Source organism: Colossoma macropomum, unplaced genomic scaffold (assembly GCF_904425465.1).
Source record: "Colossoma macropomum unplaced genomic scaffold, Colossoma_macropomum, whole genome shotgun sequence".
In the NCBI taxonomy this organism is placed as follows: Eukaryota; Metazoa; Chordata; class Actinopteri; order Characiformes; family Serrasalmidae; genus Colossoma; species Colossoma macropomum.
In genome coordinates this window covers 17,476,662-17,493,560 of record NW_023494804.1, presented here as the reverse complement: position 1 = coordinate 17,493,560, position 16,899 = coordinate 17,476,662, and positions in this window count along the sequence as shown.

Here is a 16,899-nt window from a genome sequence, read left to right as displayed (position 1 = left end):
GTGCATAAATGTTTACTTAAAGTGAAATGAAGTTGTTTGAAGTATTTGGTCCCAAACTTACACTCTCAGAAATAATGGTACAAAACTGTCACTGGGGCAGCCCCCCTCTTGTCACTGGGGTGGTACCCTCAAGGGTACATCTCAGTACCTTTAGTCAGGGACCATAATTATACCATAATCCATTGAAATTATATTTTCTAAGTTGTATTGGCTCCACACACCCTGTCTTATCTTTTTGCTTTATTGTTCTGTTTTAAAACATAAGGTTATAAAAAGGTACAGATATGTACTTTTCACCTGAAAAAACTTATTTAAGGTGTGCAATTGGACCTTAAAACCACTGTTGTACCTTTGAGGAAACATTTACATTGTTTGTACCTTGATGAACGAAAAATGTATCTGCACAGAATCTTTTCAACAGTGTATAACAAGCAATAACTGCCTCAAGTCTGCGTCCCACTGACATCAGCAGACGCTTGTCTCTGAGTATTCCTTCATTTGGAATGCTCTGACAAGCCTTTATGGCTTTCAGTTGGTACTTGTTTTGGGGCTGTTATGTCTTCAGCCCCCTCTTCAACAGATTTGAGTTCAGTTTAAATAAGGAGACTGGCTATAACTGTCCACCTTTTCTTTCAAGTGAATTCCTTGGTTAAGTGTGCAGTATATTTGGGTTATTGTCCCACTGCGTTGTGAATGTCCACCTAATGAGTTTTGGAGCCAAGATCTTTATGCACACTTCAGAAGCAATTTTGCTGCTACCATCACCAGCTACATCATCAATAAAGACTGGTGAGCCAGTTCCAAAGGCAGCCATGAATTCCTAAGACAAGACACTGTCCAAGGATGGATCATGGTCTCACAAGGCCCCCAGGCACACGCATGTTTGGGGGCCACCACGCTTTGACAAGAAATTACCTAACCTGACCTGGAAAATAACTTTAATAATCAGCCATGTAACATAATCAAAATGTGAAATAGCCTATTATTTCCTGTACAGCTATTTTTCTGCACACATTTGGTGATGCTGGGCTTTGTGAATATAGCGGCACAGTGACTACATTTCATTTATTTAGTAATTACACATTACATTATATTAATGGGCTATTCAATCATACAATTTTTGGATCTGCAGTGGCCTGTCCCCCGTCATTGAGCCAGCTCTAGACTTAATTCTGGACTTAACTCCCTTTGCAGTCAGTGGGCCCTGGGCACTGGCCCCACAGGCCCAGAGCGTAATCCATCCCTGACACTACCTCCGCCATTCTTCACAGGTGAAGTGGTGTGCTTAGGATTATTTGCAGCCTTCTCTTTCTCCACACTTTTCCCTTCCCATCACTTTGATAAATATTAATTGTTACTTCATCTGTCCATAAAACTTTGCTCCAGAACAATGTTCCTGTCACCAGCTAATGTGGTCTTTCAGACACAACCAGATAGTCACTGTCAGATAGTTTTCTTGCATCTCAAGTTGTTGCTTGCCTTATTTTTGGAATGCCTAGTTTTTGGGCAGCTTCTTTCAGCTGATTCTGATTGGCATTTGCTTTACCTCATGCTCAGGATTGCTTGCTTTTTTATCATGGTCAATTATCTAGTTTTAGATCTTGCTTTTTTCCAGGTGGTGACATTTCCGTGTGGTTGGAACAAGGAAATACCTTTATGAGTGTAAAGATGTGGGATATACTGTCACTGAGTGATTCACTGGTCGACGGTGGTAATGGCTAATCAGAAACTATATCAGGCAACACATTAGAACAGGTTTATCACTAAAATGTTGTTTTGAAGGAGAAGAGAAAGAAGTGGCATCCAGACTGTGGTTTAGTGAGTCTGAAAGATGATCTCTCACATGTCACATATATGCACACGAAATACCACAGAAACCACTTTGGCACATTTAGTTTCCTCACATAGTTTGATGATGTTTCATTTGTTGTTTTGTTTTTTGTTTTAGTTACAGGAGTGCTTTTTTTACTTTCTTATGGATCTTCAAAGGGTTCTTTTGTAAAGACAAGTTCTGTTTAGAATGATTAGCATTCAAAGAACCATTTGCATCTGCACCATTTTTGCATGGTGAAATGGTTCTTCAGATTGATGTAGAGTGCATTGTATATGGTCCAATATAGAACCAAAAAGGGTTCTTTTATTGTTGCAATTGTTACAAGCTTGACACTGCAACAATAGAAGAACTCTTTTTGGTGCTGTATAGATGTATTTTCAAACAGGTTCTATATAGAAGCATATACAACACATTCTCCATCAATCTGAAGAATTATTGCACCATGCAATGATTCTCTGAGCGTTGATGGTTTTTTTTTATAGAACCATTACCTTTCCTAAAGAACTATCTATCTTGAGCATATATATATGGTTTACTGGAGGCTCCTATGGTTTAAACCGTAGGAGCCTGTAGTCAATACAGAGGTAATACACTATCCACACATCTTGCCAACGGTATAAATGATACACTATCTACATTTTTTATGAATCTGAAGTTACATTTTAGGCCTACTGTGCTGAATCAGTCGGTCTTATTTTCAGGGAATAAAGAAGTAAAGTAACGTGAGGAGTTCCATGAAGGTCAGGGGTCAGGGGATACAGTAGCGCAGTGGAATTACAGCTGCTTGGCCAATTGTGTAGTGGTGATACATCATTAAAAGCACATATCAAGTCCATGTTCTGCAAAGAAAACGTGGGATAAAACGCTGTGTCTACCCTTTTCCCTCCAGTGAATGCTGCTCAGTAAGGTTACTGCTCTCTGCAGAGCAGGCAACTGTTTGCTACTGGTGATCAGCATCTGACTGTAGTTCTTTTATTTTATAATAAATAAACCATACTATAGCAAAAAAGTTCAGTTTCTTTTATTAACTGCTTAAATGGCCAGGGCCCCCAAAGTTTTATTACACACTTCTGTAATCTATGTATAGCTCAGGCAGTCTACAAGGGCTTCAATGCAAACTAATGGAGCTATTCTCAGGTTATAGAAGTATACTTTGGACCTGCTGGCAGGCCCATGGCTTTTTAAAGGGTTGAACAAAAATGCTTGAGCATGTTCCCTCAGTAAAGGTTGTTAAAAGGCTTCCTCTTTCTGTTTGGCCTTCATTTAGCTCAGGTCAGTTTTTACACCTGCAGTGTAAGGGAAAATGCCAGTTTACAGCTTTCATGGCATCTGAGCCTGTAACCACACTTCACATCTAATTTTTATCCACCCTTAGTAAATAAGGAGGCACTGCTACCAAAACACTAACGATAAAAGTCCATTAATTGACCAATATCTGTTAAAATGTAATCAGAATCTGATCTCTAACAATTAGCTAACACTTATTAAATCCATAGCAGTGCTGGAGAGGTGATTTTCCAAAAGGAAGTTCCCTAAGCTTGTGTGCACGTAGTGTGACTACATAACCCACTTACACAATGCACTGAGGCCTATTGTTAACTAAATTAAGTGTTCGGGGGAAAGGGATAAGCGTGTCTGTGCCCAGTAAATTCCTTTTCTTTGTCATATTTTAGATACAGGTCATACCTTAGATAAAAATCATACCAAACATGTAAACAGTGATCTGCCAGTCAGTCTTGGCTTTGTTCACTTTAACTCATTTAACTCTCCTGTTATGTTTGGGGTCAGTTTGACCTCATTCAATATTTAATGTATCTAAATGATTGGTGTCATTTTTTTGCTTCATGTTTAATGACTGTTCCTAATTTAAAAGGTGTTAACTGGCTAAACATAAAATTAACATGATGATATGTTTTCAGTGTCCTGTATGGGTTTAGTAAGCATCTGTGTTCTTTGTGGTCAGTCTGACCCCAGGCTGTTAATCTTTTTCCATGCAAGAAATATCAATGCAAAATCATGATTAACACCACCTTTATGAGAAAAATAGAAATGCCAGTTTGTATCTCATCTATAAATAACAATAATTTTCAGGCCCGCTCTAGTGACTTGATCACTGGTTTTTACTGAACTGGGAAAATCTGCTTTTAGCTGCAGAGCACCAGTGAGCTGGAATTCACTACAGAAGTCTCTAAAACTCGCTCACTGGTGTCACTCAGTCCTTTTAAACCTTTAGTCTCTAACCACTTCCAGACAGCCTGTAACTGTTTTAGTTTGGTTTAACTTTTTCTTTCTCTTTTTATTTAATTTTATTATTTTTATTTGATCTCACTATTTTTTATCTCACTGTATTAGTAAATTTGTTTATTATCTTAGTTTACTTTGTTTTAATGTGTTTTCATTCCTATTTTAGCGGTTATTTATATTTCTTTATAAACCTTCTTGCCTTGCTGATTTTCATTTCAGTTTATAAATTTCATTTTAACGTTTTCAGTCCCTGTTTAACTTGATTGACTACATTGTAAATAAGGGTCACCTTCAATGTACTTTCGAGTCAAAGTAAAGGTTGATTGATTAATTGATTGATTGAAAACTGTGTTTCCATTATCATCAGTTGTTATTGTTTTCAGAAACTCACCATATCCAACACAGCTACAAACAGACATACACTATATGGACAAAAGTATTGGGACACCTACACATTACACCAAGGAGCTTTAATGATACCCCATTCTAAATCCATAGGAATTAATATGAAGTTTCCATTCCATTCCGTCAGAAGAGCATTTGTGAGGTCAGACACTAATGTTGGATGAGAGGGCCTGGTGGCGTGCTGTACACTTTTTCCCTGTTTGATATCGGCACTGTGCCCTTCAGCACTCAGCGGCCTGACTCTGTGAGTTTGCGTGGTCTTCATGGCTGAGCTGTTGTTGCTTCTAGACACCATTTTACAACAATAGCACTTGCAGTTGAGAGGGGCATATCTAGCAGAACAGAAATACAACCCATTTTACTGACAGTGTTTGTCTATGGAGACTGCAAGGCTGTGTGCTTAATTTTATCCGCCTGTTAGCAATGGGTTACTGCAGCAAAGGGACAAACTCACTTTTAATACCCTTAATTTCAGAGGAAACGCTGGACAAGTTCCTGGATATACTGTACAGCATTCAGAATGTCTATAAGTTGATTCAGTTTTAACTGCAGCACAATCTCTTGGGTTGATTTATTGCCCAACAAGAGGCAGGTCTTCAAGGAAGTAAGGAGTGGCCATGACAATAAATATACACAGCTCATGCATATGATAATGACTACATTGTGTCATAACAGCTTAACACTGATCACACCATTTGTAAGAAAAGGAAGTTTAGACTAGCACCTTTACTGGAAAGCCACTTGTGTGACAGATACATTTCCATCCACTTTCTGAGCAAAACAAAAGGAATGTGAGATGGATTCATATCTGTATTACACATGGGCTATCACTGTCAGACAGAATAGTGTGTAAACCTCTGCTGGAGGGCTCTGCATAACTGTGGCCTTTTGTAATAAAACACCCGAACAAAAAGCTCAGAAAGGGCAAAAGGCTGAGGTGTCATTGTCAGAAGAAACACTGGACAGGTAACTGAGTAATTATGTTTACTTTCAATATCTTACAAGGTGTGAATTCCCGGAAGGTGTTTGAAGACAGAAATAATTGTAAGCAAAGTGCAAGTTTTAACAGTTTATGACAAGAACTCGTTTGGGCCAAATTCATTTCAAGGGTTTTTTCAGAACATATTTAGGAAGATGTATCTCTTATAAGCTTCTCTTCTAAAACAAGCAACAGATGCGAATACTTCTGCTGATATTTTACAATTTCTAATGTTCAGCCATAACCCAGCATATCATAAGGTCATATGTAGTTGCAAAACTAAAAACCCATGATATGTATGTGAAACTCTAGGATAATTACCTCTTCACAACAAAATTCAATTTCAGTGCAATATTGCCCGGTGGACCCTCAAATGCGCCAGACCCTCAAACAGGTGACAAAGAATCCTACACTGTTAGAAATAAAGGTTCTGTGCAGGTACATTTTTCATTCATCAATGTACAAATAATGTAAATGTTCCCTCAAGGTATAACAGTGGTTTTAAGGTCTAATTATATACCTGAAGTTTTTCCAGGTGAAAAGTACGCATTTGTACTTTTTCATGACCTAATATTTTAGAACAGAGCAATGAAATAAAAAGCCTGGAGATGAGACAGGGTGTGTGGAGTCAATACAATTTAGAAAATATGATTTCAGAGAATTATGGTACCATTATGTTCCCTGAGTAAAGGTACTGACTGACCCCACTGACAGTTTACTACCTATTTTTCTAAGAGAGTAGAGTAACATGTAAGGATTAATGAGGGACAAGGAATAAAATAGAGGTGACTGCAGAGCCACACATGGACTGTTTTACCAGGTTTCCCTGAACTGATTTGTAATGGTGAGTTTTTGCCCATGCCCCCTTGAATCGTTGCTATCCCAAGACTGTATTCCACTTGCATAATTGTTATTCCACACATCAACTCAGTCAAGGAGAAGAAAAACTTCACCCACGAGTTTAAAAACATGCAGCACAATAGAACACTGAAGTCATGCGTCATTCTGTCCATATTTGAAAAGCTGGGTCTAAGCTTGAATTCTCTAGTGCAAAAAATTAATTGGGTTTCCGAAAAACCGCCTCTAACACGCTATGTTCAGAACCCGATATGTTTTGGCCTGTGTACCTGGACCTCCAAATTACGAGGTTGTTAACGAGTCATAATACTAATATTGAAACATGCAAGCTACTGCTGCTGCACATCAGTTTAACATTACTAACCTACATGATAGTAAGGCAGGTGTGCTACCTTGTTGAAATCGTAGTGCATATTTTTAGGTAGCTCTATATAAAACCTCTAAGTTTTATCAATATTTTGATTGCTTAAATCTTATCAAGAAACACTACCAGCATCAAAACTACAAAGCTGAAGTCATCTTCTTTTTCGCCAGCTTCTTGTTCAAATGATCCTGTTCCGCCTTAAATGGTGCAGCAGTATTCTACCTTTGAGGAAAGGTTTCCAGCTGGAGATGTGAGAAAAGCAGCTACAGCTTTGCTAAATCTTAAAGCAGAGCAAAGTAAGTCTGGATTTTAGTTTTTAATTATATTTTTTAGCCTAAACTAGTACATTTGCACATACTAAGACATATTTACAGCCAAGATGGTAAATGGAAATAAAATGTTGTGGCTCTTATGGTTCAGTTTTTGTTAAAAGGACAAAATGGTTCTTCTTAACATTTGGATTGCCTAGGCACACTGCATTTCACCTCATCTAACATTAATAGACCAATCTTTTCAACCTCGTACCTTTTAGCTGGAAAACGGCAAGTTTGTGAAGAGTTAGTAAACCAATGTCATACATAATAAATTCAGTAAACAATGCTGAAAGGTTTAGTCCATTGTATCTATATGAGCAGAGTATAAAATGTGCTTAAGCAACGCTCATAATGTGCCATAGCTGCATTGTGCACTGCACTTACTCTGCCAGCCAGCACCAGAGACCCTCTGCCGGCACTGTTTCTTGTCCAGTATGCGGTAGCCTTAAGAAACTCTGACAAAATCATAAGACACAGGCTCTACACTGCCCTGGAGTGGAGCACACAGTTCAGACATCTAGTTCTTAGAAAAAGTGTATAACATTAGAGGAAGCTCATTTGCATATCAAACATTGTAATTTAATTTTCCCTTTTGTTACTTTTGTGACTATTTAAATGTTCTGACTCAACATCATGCAAACAGAACCACAGAGATGGCAGTTAACATAATAAGGCACAAAATGAGAGGAAGAGACTGTAGATTTGATGATTTTGAATTCTTAGATGTTAACGTCTACTTTTTCACAACAGAACAACTAGCATCAGTGTTACGTGTAAGCTGACCTGGATCATCAAATTAGAGGCCCCTTGACACAAATATTTGGTGAGCCTCTGCCTGGTTTGGGTGGTCAGTGATTTTTTTTGTATATCTCACAAGACCTATGAAGCACAACTACAACACCCGAACGCTGTGATCTTTTCCAATTGAGACAAAACAAAAGCAAGATTACTTACACTTACTTACACACTTACGAGAGCATAACAGTAACACAACAAGCAATGTGTATCTATAAAGCATGCATCCACTTTTGGCAACCAAAACATGGACCCCAATGAAGGCAATATAATTTAAAACGGAAAACCCAAACCGTCAAGCATCTAAGCTAAAGCATACTGCCACAGCTGGTGTGGAAATGTTTTCTTCCCTATTTATATTTTTCCCCTGATTACAGTTCACATATCGCTGCTGACAAGGATGATGACACTTTTTTCTTTAACTCAGATGGCTGACATTTTATATTTGGCTTTGGAAATGGGCATCCAAAGTATCAAAGTCTCAGTGTTTTTGTGGTTTGTTTTTATTAAAATGGATTCATTTGTCTGTTCCTCATGCTTTTATCCCTTCATCACAGTTCAGCTTTAATGCCACGTTATAGATCCCACAGTGCCCTCGACAAAATGTGTTCATAAAAGTCAGATTGCATCGTTTGCAACAGTTGAAGACATCAAGTGTCAAAGATTGCAGTGATTCAGTTTCATAACAGTGATTAAAACTGTTCTGACTTAATAGTTAATATGTAATAGTTTGATTTGGCAGTTTGACCTGGTTGGACAGGAAACATTGAACAGGAATGAGTACAGGCTGAAATATAGACTGTTCTTTTCCATCTCTTTCTTCTACGTGAACACCATTCAATCAGAAGGCATCATTTTTTATGTGCTTACTGAAATATTAATAAAACAAATTTCTCTTACAGCTTCTCTCTTCCAATGTTTCATACATTTAAGTATCACAGCATGTTTTAGAAAACGTGTTTTATCTTGGAAACAATCAAATCATGATGTATTTCAGGATTTCCATAAATGTTTAGCAGTTCAAAAAGTAAAGTTGAGTTAAAGTTATATGGGAACAGATTTAAGTTTGTGTTCTCAAAATGGGATAAAAAACTGAAGTAAACTTTAATGAAATAAACTTTTTATAATGTACTGTGATGATTTTAAGGTAGTTAATATATTTAAGTAATAAACATACATATTATATATTCTTCTGTGACCAAGACAAAAAATTGAACAAGCATTTGATTGTTGAAAAATGTTTAAACGTGTCCAGCAGGCCTGCTAATCTGTGTGTGGAAGGTGAGTGGAAAATCTCAAGGCAGCTCTAAATAAAAAACAAACAAATGCTTATAAACAGGCTAAAATTAGTCATGATAACCAAGTAACAAAACAGAAAGAACAACTGATGAACAATTCACTGTACTAAGATCCATAAAGCAGGCCTATCAGTTATGGGTGTCACAGTTCACAAAGTTCATCATTCAGCACGATACAAAAATGTGTCTTGTACTGATTTATACTGATGCAGCAAAAATAAGTGCATCAAAAAGTGCTTTATTTTAATACACTAATGTTTCCCTTTTCTGTTTATTAGAGCTCCCATTATAGAAGTACAGTATTTCAGATTTAAGGATGAGACAGTGGAGTTTTGCCTAATCCATGCAGGCTGGATTAGCAGATCTTTTATCATGTTAGCCCCAGCATAGTCTGGGGCCAAGCCATAAGACGATATACTATGTTATTGCTGTCAGGACCAATTTTTGTTGTTTTTTATTTTTTTTACATAATTTAAAAAGTTCTGTTGCCCTGTATCATGCGTTAAAATTTCATGATGAATGCACAGAAATGGCCCAAAATTACTTAGAAAGAATTAGTTATCCATATACTTCCATTAAAACTTAAGAAGGTTTTAAAGGTTTAAAACTCAACCTTTCCCTCCTTTTTGGAGCTCAAGCTTTTGTTCCAAAAGCAACAAAATGTTGGATTGCCACCTGGCTGCTATCAGATATTGAATATTTAAAAAAAACATTCTGGATTAGTACAGTTCCAATGGTGGAAAAAGCATGTAAAAATATTTAAAAGAGATACCATGACATAAATAAACAAGCTGGCTTCTTTCTTATCGGCAAACAGGGTGGGAACACCAGTTCTACTGGTAAATGCCACAGAGGCACGACCTGTCACACATGTAGGTTTGGACATTGTGACGGCTCAGAATTAGCAGTTTGACTCATTGAAGAGCAAACAATGTTATTTATATTGCAACTTGCAACTAAAATGTGCTGCTATATTTCATGTGTTCATCTAGCCCACATACTGTGAGCTTCTGGTTGAAAAAGAAGTTAAAGTAGAAGTTGGGATTTTATTTTAGGAACCGTTTTTTCTTTACTTAACACGCACGAAAAAACTATTAACTGTTTTAGACTATGGTGATATTTTATAGGTATACTTCAAAGACAACGTTGCACTCACTGGACTCTGTTTATCATTCAGCTTTAAGATTTATAACAGGCGCTAGATATTCAACTCTTCGCTCTCAGCACAAAAAGACAAATTCATTGGATAATTTTTGTCTATAAAGTGATTCAGCTTAAACAAATAAGGCTTGGTACAGGTTATGTTCTAATAGTTCTATTCAGCTGGATGTTCTGATAATATGGTCTGAATATGACAAGGCAGCTTTTTAGTTTCAGCTGTTGATCTTCATGGAATGATCTGCAAAAACATTTGAAATTGAAACAGTTTATTTATTTGAGTGATTTTAAGATAATTGTTAAAGAACTGTATCTTTCTGTTTGCTCTTGTTTTTAATTTGGTTTTAACTCTGATTTGATTTTGTTGGTTGTGGTTTTGTCCACTTCTTGGCCAGGACTCAATAGTAAAGGAGATTTTCAATTTCATTGTGATTACCCTGGTTAAAAAAGGTAAAATAAAAACAAACAAACAAACAAACAAACAAACAAACAAACAAACAAACAAACAAACAAACAAACAAACAAACAAACAAACAAACAAACAAACAAACAAACAAACAGGGGCGGCACGGTGGCGCAGTGGGTAGCGCTGTCGCCTCACAGCAAGAATGGCCTGGGTTCAATTCCTGGCCGGGCGACCAGGGTCATTTCTGTGTGGAGTTTGCATGTTCTCCCCGTGTCTGCGTGGGTTTTCTCCGGGTACTCCGGTTTCCTCCCACAGTCCAAAGACATGCAATCAGGCCGATTGGACATGCTAAAATTGCCCCTAGGTGTGAGTGTGTGTATGAATGTGTATGTCTGTCTGTCTGCCCTGCGATGGACTGGCGACCTGTCCAGGGTGTATCCTGCCTTCTGCCCAATGACAGCTGGGATAGGCTCCAGCACCCCACCGCGACCCAGAAGGATAAGCGGTTTAGATGATGTATGTATGTATGTATAAATAAACAGACCACTGGTCGATTGGCGGTAGAAAGAAACATGAAATCACAATCAGTCTTGAAAATTCATGAACAGATAAGCTCACTGAACTTTCATTTCTCACAGTGTACTGCTTTTGAAGTGTTTATATTTCACTCGATTATTTGCGCTTAGGAAACCTTTAGGCATTTGCTCCAAAAATATTAAGAGTTCTCCAGTCCAATTTCACTGTAACACAGTAATGAAGTAATAAATATTTGTTATACTCTTTGCTTTTGATTAATATTCCTTTTTTTCATGACCCTATTTTTTCCTATAAAATTAGGGTGATCATGAATAAACAGACTGAAAACATACTACCACAAAATGTGATTGAGCATAGACAAAAAAAAAACAGTAAGAAAAAAAATAAGCAAAAAGAACAAGTAAATAAATAACATAAATGATAAAAAAAATGTTTAACATCAACAGGTCAATGTTAAGTACTTCCTTTACACATTTCAGTACAACTGTGTCTACGTATGAGAGAGCGATCAGTAACTAGCTCATCAAGGAAGTTCAAGACAGGACAAATTTTCTACATATTAAAAAAAAGGATTTCAGATTTTATGAAGTCTCTGTAAGGAACCATTTTTATGCATCTGATTTTCTCCAGTTTCACAACACAGAGGACTTCCATGATGTGTGAGATGGAGGTATAGGAGATTTCCATTTTAATGGTCTAGCAGGGGAGTGACAAAAGACACAAAATCAGCCTTCAAAGATGAAAGGGATACTGATGGGGGAGTCACATTGGGCTCAATGTGTTTTCCTATTATATCTGTAAATGATTTAAATATTTCTGTCCAATGTGAATACAAAGAGGGGTAGGACCAAAATGTACGTACAGTGGTCGCTGGAGCTTGGTAAGTCAAGACTTTTTAAGAAACTGCTGACACCCTGCAGTGTGACTTCCTGTGCTGAAAGAGCTGCTGCCTGAGAAATCAAGACCTGCAGCAGTACAAGGTGGTCTGAGGTAGCCCACCACAACCCTGCTGCTGTAAATTCCCAAGGCTGAACAGGCCTGTTCTGAGGCTGTGATGCACAGTCGGCCGTAATGCTCTTGTCAGATTTACTGAGAATCATGTTTGCTTTCACTTTTGATACATCATTGTCTGTTGTATGTGAGGGAGATAAATATTAAGAGAACAGAAGATCTGTTTGATCAGAATATTAATTATGTCTAATAATCAGTGACTGGCAAAGTTGATGAGATGAATTTCACTGGCTGAGTGCAAAGCAAAGGCTAGTTGAACAAGTCAGTACAAAGAGAAACAATTGGTTTGTTTATGTTGAAGATCATTTAAAACTTTGCCATTCTTCAACCTCTCTTATAACTTATTATTGAACAGCTCTATTCTGATTGCCTGAGTGTCAGCCTGAAACACTCTATAACTTCAGTGCGAATGAGCGGGGCTAAACTGCTGAAGGCTGAATAGATGCCTATATAAAAATGTGCTTGTTTTCACAACATCACAGAAACAAAGAATGCAAAATTAGCTGTTTTTGCAGGTTAGTTTTCATGTAGGGTCTGTATGGAGCAGGGAGTGACCGGCACATTTTGAAACAATGCATCTATACTGCATCAAACTGTTTTATTTAGAAAAAAAAAGCAGGGAAAATTCAATTTTCCTATGATATGGGGCCTTTAATAGTTTTTACTAGTCATGTAGCCATTTTGAGCTGAAACCAAAATCTGCAGTCTGGCAGCCTACACTCTTAAAGAATATGGTTCTTCAAGGATTCTGTAATAAATGGTTGAAATCATTCTTCAGATTGATGGAGAATGTGTTGTATATGGTACTATAAAGCACCAAAAAGGGTTCTTCTGTTGTTACAAGCTTGACATCGCAGAACACTATTTGTTGCCACCACTGGTCTCCAAGGTACACATTATATTAAGTTAAACTGCTATACGTGTTGTTTAAACAGGTTCCAAAAGGGAACTGAACTAACCTGATTCTGTTGTTGACTTTAAAGGATTATCCGATAATGCGTATCTGACTTGTAGAAAACGTCCAGATTTGATTACCTGTCTTTACACAGGACCACTCTAGAGAGAGAGCACTGCTAGCTTCAGAATGACCATCTGAAAATGACCAGAATTCACAAAAATGCATTAGCAAATAAAAATGCTTTTGTCTTAATTTGAATTAACTGAATCATTTACATTGATTTTTATACTGTCTTAGGAACAAGTTGCAGTCTGGCAGTCTGCACTCTTAAAGAAGGTTCTTCAAGGGTTCTTTAGTAAGTGGTTCTTCAGATTGATGCTGTATATGCTTCAATATAGCACCAAAACGGGTTCTTCTGTTGTTTCAAGCTTGACATCACAGAACCCCTTTTAGTGATACATAGAACAATTTTTAAAAAGGTTCATAACATATTCTCCATATGCAACTCCTTTGTGCTACCCCTGATAAAGTTTTCTAGATCTACCATGGTCATGGAGAAGAGAAAGAGCCGTTCTTTTTGCTGTTTGTGATGATGACTAGTGTTCTCTTGCATGATTGGAGGCCACATTAATTTGCATTAATGTGCTCCACAGAAGCAAATGGCAGAGCTCTCCACTCTTTTTTTTTTGGACTTCAAATGTAATTTGCAAATATAGTAATCTGTATCCTACGATCCGACACAAGTACAAACAATTTAAAACTTACAAAGTTCACAGAGTGCTTTACAGAGAGGAAAATGTTAAAGTGCGAGAGTAATATAATGCAATTCAAAACATGTGATATAAAATACAAAGACAATTTGAACAAAGTAAAATAAGAAGACAGAGTATCAGAAGAGTTTCTGAGGCTGTGATGCACAGTGGACTGCTTTTGTCAGTTTTACTTAGAATCATGTTTACTTTCAGTTTTACTTACAATCATGTAAAAATGAAACTGAAAACTGAAAAATATAATAAAAGACTGAGAAGTAAAATTAAATAAATATTAAGTACTCAAATCTTTTCCAGCACCTTTAGGGAGGAAGATCACCATTTGAGAGATATTAGTCAGTCCATGGGATAACAAGCTTTAACCTCTGTGAAACTAATTAAACCCAGGATCACAGCTGAGCTTGAGTCTTTTCCACCACCCTGAGTGAGGAAGATGAGAAGTTACCACCTTTCACAACTGGCAGTTGTAATTCGATTTGCAAAAAACTGTAAATTAAAGATAAAGTGCATAAACAATCAAGGGTATACATTCATGTACATACATGTAAGAGAATACATTCAAGAAGAGTAAAAGAATTAAACAGAGACAGTTACATTAATGGAAAACAAAAAGGTAAGAAAAATAAGATCAAATAAAATCAATTAAAAGCCTGACACAATAGATAAGCCTTCACTTCCTCTTGAATGTGTTTGAATCATGAAGTGCTCTGAGGTCATCTGGAAGAAAATTCCAAATTTTAAGGCTGTGGAAGCAAAATAGAGCCTCACCACTCTTTAACTGGATGGTGGGTCTTATTAAGGTCTTTAATTTGTAAAATGTATTTTCACACAAATGATTACTTATTAAGGAGCCGCAGACACCCTGGATAATTTTATAACTTCCCCTGTTAAAGGAGTCGCTATATGAGAGAAGGTGAGGTGGCAGCAGTACTGTCCAGCCACCACAAGGTGGCACTGAGGGGCAAACACACAACCTCTGGTATGAGGCAGCATCGCACAGCCCTGCTGCAGATCGTTCTAAGGCTCTGACACACAGCAAACAGTAATGCTCATATCAGTCTATCTTTCTCTTTTAGAATACATCTGTTCTTCTGTGATAAGCTCCCAGCATGTGATCAATCGCTGAAATTATCAGAACAACCAGTGTTAACACTTGTTATGTGTTGAACTGATCTCCAAGGTACACATTATATTCAGTTAAACTGCTATATGTGCTGTTTAAACAGGTTCCAAAAGGGAACTGAACTAACCTGATTCTGTTGTTGACTCTTAGACTTCAAAGGAAAATCTGATAATGTGTATCAGACGTGTAGAAAAGGTCCAGATTTGATTACCTGTATTTACACAGGACCACAGCAGAGAGAGAGCGCCGCCAGCTTCAGAATGACTATCTGAAAATGACCAGAATCCACAAAAATGCATTAGCAAATAAAAGTTTTTTTAATGCGCTTTTGTCTTGATTTGAATCAACTGAATTAATTTACATTGATTTTTACACTTTCCCTTAGGAACAAGTTAAAAATGGTCCTCAAAAATTACTTTCTTGCTTTACAGTAGCTTCATGGCCTTGCTGAGTGGCAGCACCTGTCGCTGTTGGAAAAAATACCTTTTGAAAAAGGTAACTTTAGAGGAGAAGAAAAAATGGTCTTTACAGGTAGTAACCAGATTTCTGCTTTGCAACCAGCCAATAAACTCACAGAAGAAGACGTGACATAAACGTAATGTAAAACTTCATGCACTTTACCTGAAAATATGAACATACATCATCTAGAAGATGAAGAACATTTAAATCCTTAACTTCATTGAGAATGTAGTTGGTTTCAGCATCGCTCCAAAAGTGTTTTGCTGTCGTATCTGCTTGCTTATTTCCGGTCCTGCTGTCTTTTTCACACATGTGCAGACTGAGAAATCTGAAAGAAATCAGAGTAAGAGTTTATATGCACTGAGAAATCTGATTACTGAGCTGAAATCCAGCTCTTTTTTATCAGATTTCTTAATCAGATTTCTAGACCTTACTTCAATTACTGACCATATTAGTAATCACATAACTGCAGAAATCCTGTTATGATCAGATTATTGAGTGCATGTACTGCTGTTTTCAAATCATGTGGAAAATAAAAAAAAAGGTACAAAGTTTTGATCCAACAGCATCATTATGCTAAAGTTTGAACAGCCCTCCTGCTAAAAAGTAACTTCTACTGAGGGTCAAAAAACAGAATAAAACAGAGCCATGCCAAAAGTTTTTGTCAACGTATATCTAACCAAATAGTTTAACTACAGAAATAAGACTAATGCTAGTGTGAGTGTGGATTTAATGCTCGAGCCACAAAGTCACATTGTTGTTTGTTTATCACAGGAATGCAACTTCCTCATACTTATGTCACATGACCTAAACCAGTCATAAGCCAGAATGGATTAATTTTACTAAAATGTTTTAGATTTTTATTCTGCCAGAATGAAACCTTTCAACAAAAGTAGAAAACTTTTAAAACTATTATTTAGTCCATCAGCCCAAATTCAAGTCTCACCAGCGCGGTCTGTTTTATAACCTAATAATAAGCAGATATGAAGAGGTGTGGGTATTTGTACAGCTCCAGTGTTACATGATCTGTTGTAATTATGAAAGGACAGCAATGTGTTTAGTAAACCAACATTAACTATCGATATCGCCTAACGATAAAAGACGATACAATTCAAAATTAATTTTGTATTTATGATAAAGTGTAGTTATAGTGGGCTGGGATAGGTTTTATTAATGTTTTAAGTCATTTATCTGAAGCATGCACATAGGCTGTTATAAAGAACACATTAACATGGCCTAATAAAAAAGAAACCCAACGTGTATCGGTAAGCCTGTAAGACTTTTAATTTCTTAAGGCCATTAAATAGTTGTAACAATTTTCACATTTCCAGCATTTCTTACTTGTTACTGGTGCAAAAACAAAAGTGTTTTACTCTGAAGGAAGCACCATGCAATTTCTTACATTGGTAAATGTTGAGCAATTAGAAATGCGTGTGAAGAATTAAA